Source organism: Puma concolor, chromosome D3 (assembly GCF_028749965.1).
Source record: "Puma concolor isolate L17-30 chromosome D3, mPumCon1.1.hap2, whole genome shotgun sequence".
Lineage (NCBI taxonomy): Eukaryota > Metazoa > Chordata > Mammalia > Carnivora > Felidae > Puma > Puma concolor.
The window spans coordinates 89,058,192-89,074,392 of record NC_141678.1 but is presented as its reverse complement, the minus strand read 5'-3'; the positions used below and the strand labels follow the sequence as shown (position 1 = coordinate 89,074,392).

Sequence of the window (16,201 nt, the reverse complement as noted above, 5' to 3'; positions counted from 1 at the left end):
AAAGAAGTTAGTAGCATATGAGATACACATATCTTCTCAAGGGGATCAAGAGAGGCTTAATGGATGGTTGTCTTTCTAAGCAGCTCTTCAAGGTTGGAGACCATCGAATTAGTGGGGCAGGGAGAGATTTGTGCCTAGAGAAGTTCGAGCAGGGAGCAGTCTTGGGAGGCCAGGTATTCATTTGAGTTAGCTGGAGCATAGGAGTAGACTAAAGGAGAAACAGTAAATATAGTTGGAAGAGTAGTTTGGCATTTGCATCATGATTTCTGAGCACGTGTAGTTTCATCTTAAAGGAGTTCGTGTTTTTCCCAAGGAGAATGTTTTAATGTTTCATAGCGTGATACAGTTTATGAACTATACTTTAAGTCGAATCCTCCGACAGCAGTGTGCTTGTCCAGTTGAAGGAGACTGGAATAAGTAAAGGGAATCAAGAACAATACAAAAACAAAACACTAAGAAAGAATAAACTGTTGGTAGATATCCAGAAATATCTGTCTTGCTTTTCTATTTCCTGCCATACTTTTTTAAGTTTCAAGACTGTGATTGGTTAACTAACCAACACACTGAGTGCTATATGCTAAACACCCTTCCAAGTGTTTGACAATTAAGCATTCTGTCGGCCATCTTAGCAGTTCCAACACTAATAATAGCAATGCTCGTTGTTAGGGCTGTTACTCCACTGTATATAGGAGGACATTGAACACAGTTTTAGTAACTTTTCCAAGACCTCACCAAAGGGAGTGATAAATCCGACTCCGACTCAGAGCTGATTAATGCTGGAATCAGCCAGCAATCCTCACCCATGTGCCTATGGCCCTCGAAGAGTCAACATACGTTTTGCCAAAAGTAGTTAATTCATATTCATAGTAACCCCATCATGTTGGCTTTCCTTCACTGTAAAAATTTATATTATAGCAACTTCTCTCCGCCCTGTAGCATTTAAGGATCAAATGACAATGCATCAGAGGATATTTTGTATATCCTTACATACGTTATCAAAGTCGTGTGTAAACTTCATCTACAACCGATACAGAACAAATGCATCGTCTGTCAAGAGCAGTAATGGAGGTGATCTCCAGCCCTTCCTGTGTTCACAGTGAGATGATTGACTTCCAGAACCCACTGACTGTTATTCAAGGGAATGACATTTTCTCGGATGCTTATTCTATCATATCATCTCATTGAACTCCAGAGCTACTAAAAGACCCTCAAAGCCCTAGTCATCAAATATACGCAGAAATACCAACACTTGGAAGAAAATCCTGTTTTCAATGCCAGACAATTTTTGGATATGAATTTGCATGATATAAACAGTGGATAAGCAAGCATGCAGACAGCTATATTGAAAATTACAGTCTCCTAACCACAATTATGATGTAAAATGTGATATAATGTGCTGAAAGTCATGTGACCCTTTTCAACAGGGAAAATTCAGAATTCAAACTTTAGGTTCATTTCATCCTACTTATGTGCTCCTAAAAAAAGCTGTTTGAACCCTCCGAGCTCTGGGGCCTTTATCTGTGAAAGAGAGGGCCTATACCTCATGAAAACAGTTGCTGAGACACTTGGAATCAGTTGCATCCATGAACGAACAACACGAAACCCGTTTTACTAACGTGAGGGCTGTCTGTCCATTTGTGCGTTACCAGTCTGTTCTCCAGAGTGGGAAAAATGTCTCCGATATGTGACACCTTTATAAATCCACGAACCAGCCACTGCTGATGACCCGGGAGTGCTCCGTGTTTGTGATTCCCAAGGGTTTAGTCAGCTCAGGAAAAGACCTCAGCTTTCAAGGCAGTAGTCAACTGACATCAGTGAATGAGGGATCACGAATGATGGGACCAAATGGAAGGAATGTCGCGGTTGGTTGGGCATAATGAGGATGATCATGGAAGAGACACCAACACAGATATGGTATAAATAATATGTTGGGGAACCTGGGGGGCTCAGTCCCTTAAGTGTCTGACTCTTGATTTCAGGTCAGGGTCTCACAGTTTCAGGTTTCATGAGTTTGAGGCTCAAGTTGGGCTCTGTGCTGACAGTGGAGAACCTACTTGGGATTCTCTCTCTCTCTCTCTCTCTCTCTCTCGCCCTCTCTCTCTCTCTGCCCCTCCACCACTCAGACACATGCTCTCTCTCTCTCCCTCCCTCTCTCTCTCTCTCAAAATAAATAAAAGCATGTAATTGAGAATTGCTAATTTTTAGAATATAAGTGTTTGAAGACAAGCCTCAGGACTGACCAATTTGGGTATCCTTCAAAATAACTGTTAAGTGCATAGTCAATGTGGGTCTGTTAAATGAGCAAATGAGTAGAAAAATTACACTTAAAAATAAATAAATTTTTTATTTGTCACAGATAAATGTCCTGACCTGACTCCTGGCTTGTATTTATTAGCCCTTCCTTCTAGAAGTTACAGAACTAAGCCAGTTTATAAAGTAAGTCTAAAGAGGGGCACCTGGGTGGCTCAGTCGATTAAGTGTCTGACTTCAGCTCAGGTCATAATCTCCCGGTTTATGAGTTCGAGCCCGGCGTTAGGCTCCGTGCGGACAGCTCGGAGCCCGGAGCCTGTTTCGGATTCTGTGTCTCCTTCTGTCTCTGCCCCTCCCCAACTCGTGCTCAGTCTCTCTCTCAAGAATATTTTTTTTAAAAAAGTTAAGAATAAATAAAAACAAAAGTAAGCCTAAAGAAGTAACGTTTAGTAACCATCGTTACAGGCACACTAGCTAAAAAAACAAACAAAAAAGCTAATTTGAGGTTCTGCTTTCTAAGCAAACACACACACAATACAAATAAAAAAAAAATGAGAAGTTTTGAAGAACCAACACTTAGACTCACATTTATGTAGAATTGCTTGAAGTACGTATCTATCCAGTATACTTAGGATCCGTGGATCATTCATGATTTTTAACTTCTCACATCTGCTCACTTTATGAATGAAAGTGTCTTTTAAAAATATCACTCTTTAAAACACAAGTTTTCCAGGTAGATCATCATCGTTAAGATGAATCTTAGGAACACACTTTCCTATAATACACCCACCCCACTTTCTGAAAGGACAGTCTTTTTTGTGTTAAAAAAAAAAGAGTAAGTCATTACCTGGTAATCCCAACTATTTTGTAAAATGTTAATGCACTTGGGGCCAAACACTCTCCGTTCACTTTCGATAGCCAAGCTTTCCCCCCGTTTATATTGAGACTTTTACAAATTATGTAGGTATTTTCTGACCAGACCTTTACCCTTCAGTTGCTTGTAAATGGGCATCATTTGTTTAAGGACGGTGCCTGTTGGTGAGATCTGCTATCTCACCTCCAGTTTGACTGCTCTGAATTACCAGGCCTGGGACGTTTCTTTGCACACTGGTCGTTTCTTTGCCAGCTGGTCCCCGCTCAGGTCTCCTAACAGAAGGTAGAGGAGGAAGATGGAAAAGCAGCTCGAGACCTCAAGGACTTGAGTCTGAAGGCTGCTCAGGCTTCATATAGCTTATGAACTCGGTGCTACCTCCTAATTCCCTGTCTGTTTTCTCGACCTTTCAAGCTGTGCAACAGATTCCTTTTATCACACTCCCTCTTGATGTACCCGGTCTGTTTTCCTGGCCGGAGGATTCTGATGGATTTTAACTGGCATGTTGGTCCTTGCTAAGAGCATTTGAAAATTCTGCCCCGAGATTCTTGTGCTTAGCTTTTGAGAACTTGTCTAGTTACATTTCACACACTGGCTAAATTATTTCCGAAATACTAGTTTTATAGCATGAGCTCTTAAAATTGATATGACGATCATGCCTATGTTTATAACGAATAGGTGTTCCTTTTCATGGGGTGGGTAGTCCTCAATTCCTGTTGAGATAAGGGGTGGGGGAGACATTTGTAGTGACAAGACCTTGACATGAAAACATGATGGATCCTCTTTTGAATTTATATTCCAGACCTAGCCAGCTCCGGGCAACTTCTTAATTCGTTTATGCGCACCATAATCAATTCTGGTGTATCCTTACAGTTTACTTTCTTCTTCAGGAATAAAGTGGGTTTTTTGTTTGTTTGTTTGTTTGTTTGCTTTTTGTTTTTGTTTTGTTTTTGTTTTTGTTTTCCAAATGCTTGGGCAGTTTTGGCCTATTGACACCTTCAAGAGAGCCTAGAGACCCTGTTCTGGTGTATTAGAAGTTTCAGGGCATTTCCGAGGAGGGCTAATAATTGAAATTCTAATGAATCAGCCACAGAACTTGCAAAGTGAAAATTTTATAACTTCGGTTTTTCACAGGGAGTGCCTTTGAATCTAATCACCTGGCGGTAAGAATTCTAATCTGAGTCAACCACCCTCAGACTTTCATCTCAAGGGAACAGGGAGACAACTAAATGTGGCTGATAGGTGAACTGAGTAATTTTGACTCAGTCTGTGGTCTATTTAATTGCAATTTTCTGCAGTTCGTGAATATACAGGAGAAAAGATCCATTTTAGTTATGATAAACTAATTTTGTGCAGAAAATATTCTTGACGCCATTTAAATTTGGATTTTTACCAGAACACTCACATGTATTTATCTCAGTGGAGTGACAACCAGCAAAACAGTAGCTGTGCATTAAAGTATTAAAAAAGTCACCATTGGCAAATATTCAGCTTACATGCAACACTGTCCTAAGTATCTTACAGGTATTTACACAGTTAATTCTCATAACAACCTTACAAGCTAGATATTATTAGCTTTATTGTACAGATGAGAAAATGAGGTCCAAAGAAGTTAAATATCATTGCCAAGATCATGTAACTAATACATTATGAGGTCCGGATTTAAACTTTGGAAGTCTGGATACAAAATCCGTGGTCTTTTTTTGTTTTTTAAATGATTTGTTGTTTATTTTTAGAGAGAGAGAAAACAAACAGGGGAGGGGCCGAGAAAGAGAGAGAGAGAGAGAGAGTGTATCCCAAGCAGGCTCTGAGTTGTCAGCTCAGAGCCCGATGTGGGGCTTGGACTCATAAACTCTTAATCACATGACCTGAGCTGAAACCAAGAATCAGACTCCTAACTGAGTGAACCATCCAGGCGCCCCTAGAATCCATAGTTTTGACTGTTCATCAAATTACTTCTCAGTGATTTCCCACTTATTAATTTTAATAAATGGGAAGAAAGATATTAGTCACTGATTTCAATCCCCTCTTTCTAACCTAGTGAGCACAGAAACAGGAGAGAGAAGGAATAGACGACAGAGATAACAGAATCAATTCTGCTTGAAAGTATTCTTTAGGAATTCCTGAGGAGATACTGGAGACCTGTCATGGAGAATCTCTATGTACAAAACCATTTTAGCGTGATGCACCTGGTCTGTCGAGGTTGCTTTTAGTAAATAAATTTAGAGTTTATAGATTTATAGCACGAGGCCTGCTAAAACTGTTAGAGTCAGCACGTGACTATCTCAGTAGTAAATGACAATGTCTCGTAACTAAAATATCTCACTTTGTACAAGCGATGGCTTACGTGCAACACTTCGAGAGCTCCTGTGTGTAAATGGTATTGAGGTTCTCCCGCCGCAGCTAGAAAGGACCCGGTGAGTTGGGTTTGTATACCCAGCTTCCACATACGTCGCCTTCAATGCAAAATTACCTCTATTCTTTGAATTATGGGTAAATTCTGTGGGAGGTATGTGATTCTTGTAAGTCTGACTTGGAAGTCTGACTTGTTTGCTTTATCGCAGACTTTCCTCCAGTTGAAGTCTTGTGGAATTCAGAGTTCATTGCTGAAGCTGTATGCTTGTTTGGCTTGACTTGGTGGTTGTCATGAGTCCTGTTAATGTATTCAACAAACACACCAGGAGCAACAGCAGTTCATTCAATAAATGTTTATTGTATCCATACTAGGTTCATGGAGCTGTTTGAGTCACCAAACAGAAAAGATATTCACTCTTTTATGTCATGTAATCTAGGCGAAGGAAACAAAATAAAGAACAAAGAAAAGCAATAACAATAAAAATCCTGTGGCCTGTTGTGCATGTACCTTGAAAGAAAAATAAGGCATATTAGGGGTTAAGTGTTGAGATACAGGTTTGGCATTTCATGCAGAAAAGACATGACCAGGCTCTCTGAGAATGTGATGTTTGGCCAAAATCTTAATGGAGTAAAACGGACCGGTCAGTATCTGAGGGAAGAGATCTTCGGGCAGAAGGAGTGTACTGGGTATGGTTGAGAAGATGCTGTGGTGGGAAAAGAGGGGGAGAGAGAAGGCAGGAGCCATCAAGGGTAGAGTGGCCAGGATTGAGATCAGTTAGGGGCGATGAAGATTTTGTTCTGACTGAAATGGGAAGCCACTGGAGGGTTTTGTCAGGGTCACAACATAGCTGCTTTCCCTGCTCTGCTCTGTCTGCTGTGTTGAGAAAAGCCTGTAAAGGAGCAAGGGGGAGGTCACTGAGAACAGGAGGACATTCAGTAGTGCAGGTGACGCACGAAACAGGTGTGGCATATCAGTCAGGGTGCAGAGTCAGGAAAACCAAAGCCACTATCCATATCCAGGGAATTAAAATGCATCTAGGAATTAAGGGCTTATATAAGCTTTGGAAAACCCAAGGAGCAAAGGTCAGAGAAGCTTCCCCAAAGTCTTTAGCCTGATGATGCCTAGAAGATCCTGAAATTCTCAAGATTCTTTGGAAAACACCACGAAATTATGTGAGTCTACAGATAGTTCTGAAGAACATGCCTGCACATATGTGGGTATCATACATGCCCATGTGTCTGGCTGTGCTTGCCTTTGGAGAATAATGGCCTCCACATCTTTTCTGTCAGTAGAATCTCTCATGAGTGCTCATCAGTGACAAATCCTATCATTAATTTGTACTTTCTAAAATTCCTTGACCTAGAATTATTACCTGCTTATAGTATTGCTTTCAAAGTCGTTTTCTTTTTGTTTGTCATTATTCCTCAATGCCTTGGTAGAGAGGAGAGGTAAATACTGTATGGTGACACTCTGTCCTCTGGACGTAGTTGACCCCAATGAATTTCATTATGAAATAGTTAACTTGCTGATTTTTATATCATGCTTTCCTACCCGTGTATCAGCTTTTTGAGGAAAGCAGAGATCCTTTTCATTTTTGTATCCCCGGAGGATAGCACCTTCCTGGAATATCCTGGATGCACAATCAATACTTTTTGTTCAAATGAAAAACTTTTCCATAATAAAAGGAATCATCATAGGGCAAATTGAATGCTAACACACTGAGAGAATCGATACGGACGAGTAGAGATGTGTGTAGTAAAGAGATATACACCATTCAAGAGAAGTTATCCATACAAAATTACAATTCAAATTTGAGTGAATTTGTGAAGGAAGTATAGGAAATAAAGAAATGTGAAGAGCAGGAAAATATATAAGAAGCAAGATTTTTTTTTTAAATAAAGTATACAGGGCATAGCTAGGCGTAAAACAACTCCGGATTATTTTGAGTATACCATTTCAATTTTTCTGCTTTTTTTATTACTAATTATTATTGTTATTATTTTCATCAGGGAATCTTTCAACTATTCATGACTGACTTGGGAAGAAAAGATTAGAGATTTATATTCTCAAGGCTTGCCAAGTATAATTGAATTGATATGCTTGTATTTTTTTCAGATGCCATTACACTTTTGGTGCAATACTTTGTAAATAGACAGCTCAATCTTCTTGTCAAGTTCTGAAAGGACATATCTAAGGACTATCCAAGAAAACATTTTGGAGATTGTGCTTACTAAAAAAAAAAAAAAAAAAAAAAAAAAAAAAAAAAAAAAAAAATGCAATCCCAGCAAAATCCCTTTAGAACCGGACTTGATCCTGTTGTTTTCCATGGAGCACTCTCAATTTACCTGATGGTCCCGGGCAGGTTAGAACACGGCAGAAGCTGGAGCTCAGTCACAGCAAAGGCAAGCGAAACCACACATCTGTTAGGAGAGTCTGGTTTTCAACAACAGACACTTAGTTTTCTCATGTTTTAGAGTAAACATTCATCATGAAAATGGCAAGTTGCTACGAGTAAGATAAGGTTAACTATAAAGAAGATTCTTGGACACACATTGTTTTGTTTAACTGTATCCTGACTGTCATTCTGAAGGAAGATGTTATTACATTCTTCGTCTTACAGGTGAGTAACCTGAATCTTAAAGGAAGTCAACCGATTTACCCAGTTCGCAGAGCCAGTAAATGGAGGGACTCCCAGACCCTAACCTAGGCTTCCTACTGACTTACTCATTTTCCCTCAAAGTACTGACTTTATATACTGAGCCCCAGAGATGTGCTAATGCTTGATATACATTTTCCAGTTCAACCCTCAGAATCACATTATAGGGGTGGGGGAGGGTTGGTGGGTAAACAGCCCGTGCTTTTTCTGAGGGGAATCGATGCTCGGTGACTCTCAGTGACCAATGCCAAAGAAAGAATTTAAAACCATTTGGAGGGCAAAAGCAAAGCAAAACAAAACAAAATCAAAACAAAAAACCAATAATATGTATACAACCTCCTCTCTAAGAAAGCTGTTTTTTCCCAGCATCAGAAGTTATTTATTTGGTTTCTCTTCGTAGGAATGATGTTGGGTTGTCTGTTCTTAAAGAAGCACCACCAATCTTCTCTACTAGGACTGGAAACTAGGTCTCCAAGTCTCCCTTCCTTCTCTGGCTCTGGGTTAGAGTTTGTCAGTGACAGACACTCACAAAGGATTTAAGGGGAAGGCGGAGTGGAAGCCATTCTTCTCAGGAGGTCTTGGGGGGCAGATGCAGCGGCTTCTTGGCCACACCCACGAACTCCCAGTTCTCCATCGTGGTGACCAGACATGGAAGCTTCTACCTGTCTGTGAGCTCTGGCTTCTGTCCAGTCCCCGTGCTGCGGTCAACGGTCCTCAGGGACTGCTTCTCCAGTCCTTCAGCTACTGCCTTCCAGACTTTTACTAGCCATCTCCTCTCACATCTGTGGAATCCCCAACTCCCATCTTAAATTCCTCATTCTTAAAATGCTCTAGAAATTCTATTTCCCTGACTGAACCCAGGCTAACACAGGTGGAAGGTTGGTACTGGGGCCTAATCCCAAGTGCGTGATCATCAGTAAAGGTGCAGTGTTTCTCTTCTGAAAGAAACAAAGAATGACCGCTCAGTGGAACACACTGGAAATTGTAGAAATAATGTATACTGCAGCAAATTCACTTAATTCTACCCAGTCGACTGTGAAGGGGAGGGAATGATAGAAGGCATCAGAGAAATAATTAACATGTGCAAATAAGCCTGTGGAAATGATAAGGTGAATGTTTACCTAATTCTTTTACCAGTCAGGTATAGTGCCCTTGGGAGGAGAGGAATGACATGTATTGGCTTTGTTGTAAGTGGGTTGCACACACATGTGCAAAAGGATTTTGACATCATAAGAGCAAAAATAGGAACCGTGTTCTCAATATCGAGAAATGAGACGAAGGATATAATGTGTTGATAATGATATTGGTATATTATATATTGACTATATTTTTAAAAGCCTGTACTCTAGAAAATGTACTTTCCTTTTTACCGTTAACATGGCTACCATTTGTTGTGTCTACACAAGGTTTGAGCCCATTGAGTTTGTAAGAAATTACATATTTTTTTGTGTGATAGGTAATGTAGTACACGCATATGAAAATAACATGTTCAGGTAAGCATATGATTTAACAGCCTGGATTGTTAAGTCGTGGATCATAAAGATAAGGTCTTAGTGCACACCAAAGAGCAGCATATTAAAACTATATACAATGGAAAAAAACCAGTTTCTTGCGTGCAGGGTATACAAAACTCAAACATAAAATGATGGTACTGTCACTGATGCTGTCATAAAGATTAATGCAGAGGAAACCTTTTGAAAACGAAATATGCTATTAAATGTTCATTATGAGATTCGGCCCCATCTATCAGTATCCACTAAATAAAGATTAACAGCCTTCTCTCTACTACAGATGTTACTTATTCTGTCTTGGTCTCAGATAAAAGAATCTTTATCCATAACACTGCTGCAAATTTCTCATTGAAAGGAATCAAGACAATACACAAATACATTATGTGACTCTTAACAATCTGATCGAAATAGTTACAGACAGTATTTTGTTTGACACAAGTGAATACTAATTTGTGAATTCAAAATATGACTTATTTAGTATAATATCTTCAAAAGAGCAAGAAGAAAAACTAGGTCTGTAATATGGTAAATGTGTAGTGAGCCTTTCGTACAGTGTCGCAAAGAACGTATCTGGAGCCGATTGCCAATTAAGAATGTCACTTGCGGTGACAGCAAAGGCGCCTGGTTTCAGCGTCTTTCACCTGAAATGTTCAGTCTCTTGCAATTATCATGAGTGGTGATGAATTGCACAAACGTCCAAGAGGAACCTTACCTGGTGGTGTTTGCCTTCACATATGTTCAACGTCATGCCAACTTTTAATGTAGAAACCTAACAAATAAAAAGAATTGTCTCAGAAAACAAAATTGTTACTGTGTTTTTATGAGACTTCTGTCATGTCTACTGGATTTTATAGCTTCTACAATATCCACTTTCCCTTGTTGTGTGACCTGCATTTTGGCTGAAACACCATCCATTACTGGTCTGCAGTCAATTCTCAGTACCTGTACCCCTATATTCCTGTTGGGGGTGCTCATCACCCATGTTCCTCAACGCAACCATCCCCCCCTACCCCTCCCCCCCCTGAGGTAAACATTACTCCAAGCATTACTCAACAAGTAGTGTAGGAAACAGTCATCCCTCTAGATGGAAAATTCCATGGAGAGCAAGAGCTATGTTTTGTTTAATTACCTCCCCATATACAGTATCCAATATAGCTCCAGGAATATAGTAGGCTATCAATGTACATTTGGTGAACGAATATATATAAATGATGTGGAGAAAATATTTTTAAATAATAATTGATCTTTAGTTTCTGTTCTTTCCCTCCCTTCCTTCCTTCCCTCCTTCCTTCCTTCATTCCTTCCCTCCTTCCTTCCTTCCTGTTTTCTTGCTTTCTTCTTCATATCAAGGGCCTTGTAGCTTCCAGCATCAGGACATTTTTCTTTTAAAATAGTCATCTTGGCAGGAGTGAGATGTGACCCATGAACTCAATGGCTCATACAAACATTTCTTTCTTGCAGTCCTTACACATCAGACGCGGCGGGTTGGGGCCTTCAGCTCCCCTCCCCATGTTTCTCATTCTGAAGCCTGTCTGGAGGAGATGCTTTTGTTGAGGATATGTGGTTCCTATTGGGAAGAAAAAAAAACAAGAGAATTGGAAGAAATTCAAACGACATTTTTGATGCTTCTGCTTGGTCTTGATTCATGCCACATTTGCTCACTTTCCACTGGCCAAACCTGTAACGTGGCCAGACCCAGAATCAGTGGGGAGGGACATAAAATATCTTCCAAAGAAAGGGGAAGCAAATCTTTGGAAACAACAATACAATCCACCTTACCTGTCTATAAAATTGCTCCTGTAAAGTATGTTTCAGAAAGTAACCCCCATTTTAAGTGTGACTTCCAAGGACCAGGATTTGTTATTCAAAATGCTTAGTTAAAATCGCATAAATTAGAAAGTTCTTTGGCAACAAACACTGAATTCGAGGTGTACAATTTAACTATCTGTGACCTTTGTAAGTTTCACAGTCACCAGCCGTCTCTGAATCTTCGTGTCAGGGTAGGTAACAAACTGAACTAAAATATCTACCTTATAAAGTTTTCATGCACATTATATAATAACATGTAAAAAAAAAAGTCCAAGGGCAGCTCCAGATTTAGAGCAGCACCTCACCCCTCTTCTCCTCTCTCTAAAATGTCCTTATGCTGGAAGAAACACTTAGTTTCACTGCTTTGCCCCGTACCTGTTGGCTTCCTGAAATCTGCTTTCTCTTGGCATCTTTCACAAGAACACACCTAAGCTACGTGGCATCAACTGGCTTAGATATTGACGGCTGGGGATGTGTTCTCCACCTCCAGGGCTTGGGGTTCAGCTGGTGTCTGTATCCAACCTCAGGCAATATATTATCCCAACATACAGTATTTGGTATAAATAAAGGAGGAGTTTTGTTTTTCCTTTTTAACTCTAGAGATCTGCTAGGCCACTGTCATTCCTTCCGTCTCTTGCTGTACCCTTCAGAAGAAAGGCATTGAGAGACTTATGTAAGAATATAGTTTCTGGCAGCAGGAAACTCAACTTTTCAATTTTATTCTTGAAGAAGAATCTCTCTTCTCTCCCGCCCACATGCTTTTAAAACATCTCAGAATAAAGTTACTGTTTGTGCTGTCTTCCAACTCGAATAATCTGACAGATTGCTTCTGAAAGAAATCTTAAGTTAAATCAAAATACGAAACTTTAATTAACAAATATAAGCAATGCTGTACATATGGATTTTGCCTAAAATCATGACAATTTCCTCTGTTTGTCAGGCCCTTGGTCAAAGTCAAGAGTGTTTGTTAGTTTGACTTTGGACTAGCAACAACAAACAATAAATATTTATGGAGGTATGTAAAGTGTTACAATGTACATGTATAATTACATATGTATATTTTATACATATATAACAGTTTAGCAATAAAGTTATTTAATGGTGCTCACGGGAAACTGTCTCATTTTTCTATTTCAGAGAATATTTGTCCACTCAATCAGTCATGCCTTCATACATTAAATCGGCTTTTATAACGTACGAGCTCTGTACTAGACTCTTCTGCCGAGACCTAGAAATGTAGGTATAATCATTCATAGTCTCATGAGGAAGACACGGAAGTAGAGGATTACAATACCATAGATTCAAGCTACATAGATATATAAGTGTACTTATATTTATATTGCATAATATAGTAAATATTCTCATATTATATACTCATACACACATATACATATACCTACATATATATATATATATACACACTCATAAATTGAGTATTGTGAAAACAGTAGTTCCCTGAGAAAATGAAAAACGTATGTTCCTATATGCCTGAAGTTGGCCTTTTTTTCTTTTTTTTAAAATACACATTGCCTTCTTGTGACATCGTAATGACAAACTTCCATGGCAGAGGTAAGATTCAAATGCAGTTTGCCTGGCCACGAACCCTGTGTCCCTTAAGTGGCTCTTAAGCAGGCAGTCAAAGGAAACCATTAGAGGCTGTCAAGGCCTTTCCAAGAAGAAGGACTGCTGTCACTGGTTGTAAATGGGGAGCAGTTTGTCCCAGGAGGTGAGATGAGACAGTAAGTCGAGACCAGGTTGTCTGCTGTTCATCATGACGGTCTTGCTCAGGTTATCTTCTTGCAAATTAATATATTCACTAACTGTTCGCTCTTGCAACTCAAACTTTGCTGAGCACCATGCCACATCTGGAGAGACAATGATGAACAAAAGACAGCGGATCTCTGACTTTGAGAAGCTCAACATCCCTAGCAGAGAAGAAAGGCATCGAGTATCCACCCAAACCATTGCAAGACGATGGGGAGAATGAGATCAGATTCTCGGAAGGCTGATGTGAGAGAAAACACCTGTTAAGTTTAATTAGTCTGAACCAGTTGAATCTCAGTGATGCTCTTGGCCTCTGAATATGGAAATCATCGAAATTTCTGTCACTTGCCAGGCAGAGTTGTCCAGATCCCTTTTCAAATTAGCCATGTGCCATTAATTCCACCCTCACCCCCACCCCCACCTCTTGTCCTGTAAACAGGACAAGGGCCTTTGAATGTTTCTTTTAGTTTCAATCAGTTCAGACTACAGTTGACCAACTTTCAACAAAAAGAATCCCTCTTTAAGTATCTTGGAAGTTTCCCTGGCTCTTCCTTTCTCAGTCACTACGTGTATTATTTCCCACTAATTGCCATTGCTGACATTCAGACATTTAAATTTTCTAAGTGGACATCCTAGATTAATGCACCTTCCTTTTGATGAAGAACATTCTGACCTCGATATTTCATTGGTGCAAAATTGTCATTTCAGAGGCCCAGTTTGCATTATAATAACTTCTGTTTTAACCCAAGGTCTTTGGTATTTTCTTGCCTCCTTCTTCCTCCAGACTGACTCTTGGCAATCCCTTAGGAAGTTCATTGTCTTTCCTGCATTCTGGAACATGCCTGACTTTATCAGTCTGGTGTGGCCACTCTGCTCTATTCCGCTCCCAGAAACTTGAATTCATGTATCATAGCACACCACTGCAATGACAGTTTTGTTGGTTATTTTTCTTCAGTGTATTTCAATATGTGAGACGAAGGATGGTCCTATTTGTATTTTATCACTAGAATCCAGTAAAATGGCCCATGCAGATTATGTCCAATAAGTGTTTATGGAATTTATCAGCAAATTTCTTCCACCCCCGTGTTAAGACAAAATTTTACTAAGTATTCTACTCATGATTCCTTGCATGTCTCTTCCAAAATTGCTCTCTTTTTGTGAATAATTATCTTACATTATGTATGAGTAGACACTTTGTCAGTTAACCCATCTGAACTGCATTACCATGAGGGAGGGAGTGGTTGGGTCTATTTGTTTTTTCTGCCATAAAAGTTTCCCAAGAATTAGGTGGACACGCTGAGGCTTTTAATATCTTTCGGAACCTGGGGATTAAAGCAGTATCCTTCAGGGGGCGCCTGGGTGGCGCAGTCGGTTAAGCGTCCGACTTCAGCCAGGTCACGATCTCACGGTCCGTGAGTTCGAGCCCCGCGTCGGGCTCTGGGCTGATGGCTCAGAGCCTGGAGCCTGCTTCCGATTCTGTGTCTCCCTCTCTCTCTGCCCCTCCCCTGTTCATGCTCTGTCTCTCTCTGTCCCAAAAATAAATAAACGTTGAAAAAAAAATTTTTAAAAAAAAGCAGTATTCTTCAGGAGAAATAGCAGAGTAAATTTAAATGAAACATTCTTCCTTAAATAACTAAAGTGTTAACCAATATTAATTATACTAATTATAGTATTCATTCTATAAAGATGATTAGGGTCTTGGGGGTGATAATGAAAATATGTAGTTTTAGAAAATGCGGATTTCAGGGGACAGATGAGGCAACATAGTAAAACTTTTAATATAAGAGCATATTGAAGTCCTAATTCCTTATTAATTTCTATTTAACTCCTTAAATTATTAAGCTAATTTATTTTATATTTTGGTGACTTACTTATGGACAAATGGAACTGTAATAGATATAGAGATAACTTCTTACCTTTTTTCTTCTTTTTTTACTTGAGAGAGAGAGAGAGAGAGCATGAGCAGAGGGAGGGGCAGAGAGAGAGAGAGAGAGAGAGAGAGAGAATCTTAAGCCATCTTTACTATCAACGTGGAGCCCAACGGGGGGCTGGATCCCATGAGCCTGGGATCATGACCTGAGCCAAAATCAAGAGCTGGACACAACCAACTGAGCCTCCCAGGTGCCCCGGTATGAAGGTTACTACTTTCTTTAGCATGAGTAAAAGAGCAGTGATCATTTTTAATTAATTTACACTGGTAAGCATAGTTTTCTTGTATTGATCATTTATCACACTTTTTCATTTGTACCCCATCACTGCTTTCCCACCACTAAACAAAATGCTGTGGTCCCGACACTGCGATCATCAGGGTTAACCCATGTTACTACCACAGATATTTCATATACATTTCTATATATGAAATATATATAGATCACCTGGAGGGTTACCGCAGGTACCGTTACCAATATTCTCTTACAAGTGATTGGAGTGATCTGATGGCTAAACCTGCCTGTGAGTGACTCTAATTAGTGACCATCAAGGTGGCGCTCAGTATTGTCTAGATATAAACTGACATTTTTACATTTCTTTTGTTTTTCAGTCTTTGCCCAAACTGCACTCCCTTCTCAGTCTTCTTTGTGAATGACAATAACTGGAAGCAAGGGGGAGAAAGTCTCTGCCGTCTAATAAAAGGAAACTACATCAAATGACGTACACAGCGTAAAGTAACCCGGGAGTCATCTGGTTCAAACCACTGGCTTTCCAGATGAGAAACTGAAAGCCGGGAAATTCCAATTACTTCCCGAAGGTCTTTCAACAGATCAGAGAATACGACCTCGTCCTTCCAATCGCCAGTTCAGTGCTGTTTGCAGAATGCCCCGCACAGCCTATTGAGTGAACTGTGTCAGGCAGAAACAAGATAGACCTAATGCATCTGCAAAGCAGATTTCACTTTCCGAGACAGTATCTTAGTCGATACTAACGACGTTGGAAGGGGGAAAACATTGTCTCTTTAAAAAAGAAAAAAGAAATACCAGGTCTCTTCG

The 16,201-nt window shown here is 39.8% G+C and overlaps 1 protein-coding gene across 3 annotated transcripts in view; it reads left to right on the top strand.

Moving 5' to 3' along the window:
• Positions 1 to 12,557, top strand: part of NETO1 (neuropilin and tolloid like 1) — a 130,154-nt gene extending 117,597 nt beyond the window's left edge. Inside the window, exons 11-12 of one of the 3 annotated variants that reach the window (XR_015242648.1) lie at positions 7,593 to 8,097; positions 8,534 to 12,557. The gene's annotated coding sequence lies outside the window, so the exon portion shown is untranslated. Of the gene's footprint in view, positions 1 to 936; positions 4,446 to 7,592; positions 8,098 to 8,533 lie in introns of those variants that run through there. The other 2 variants (XM_086683221.1, XM_086683222.1) reach the window with 2 other exon arrangements.
• Positions 12,558 to 16,201: the final 3,644 nt, after the last annotated feature.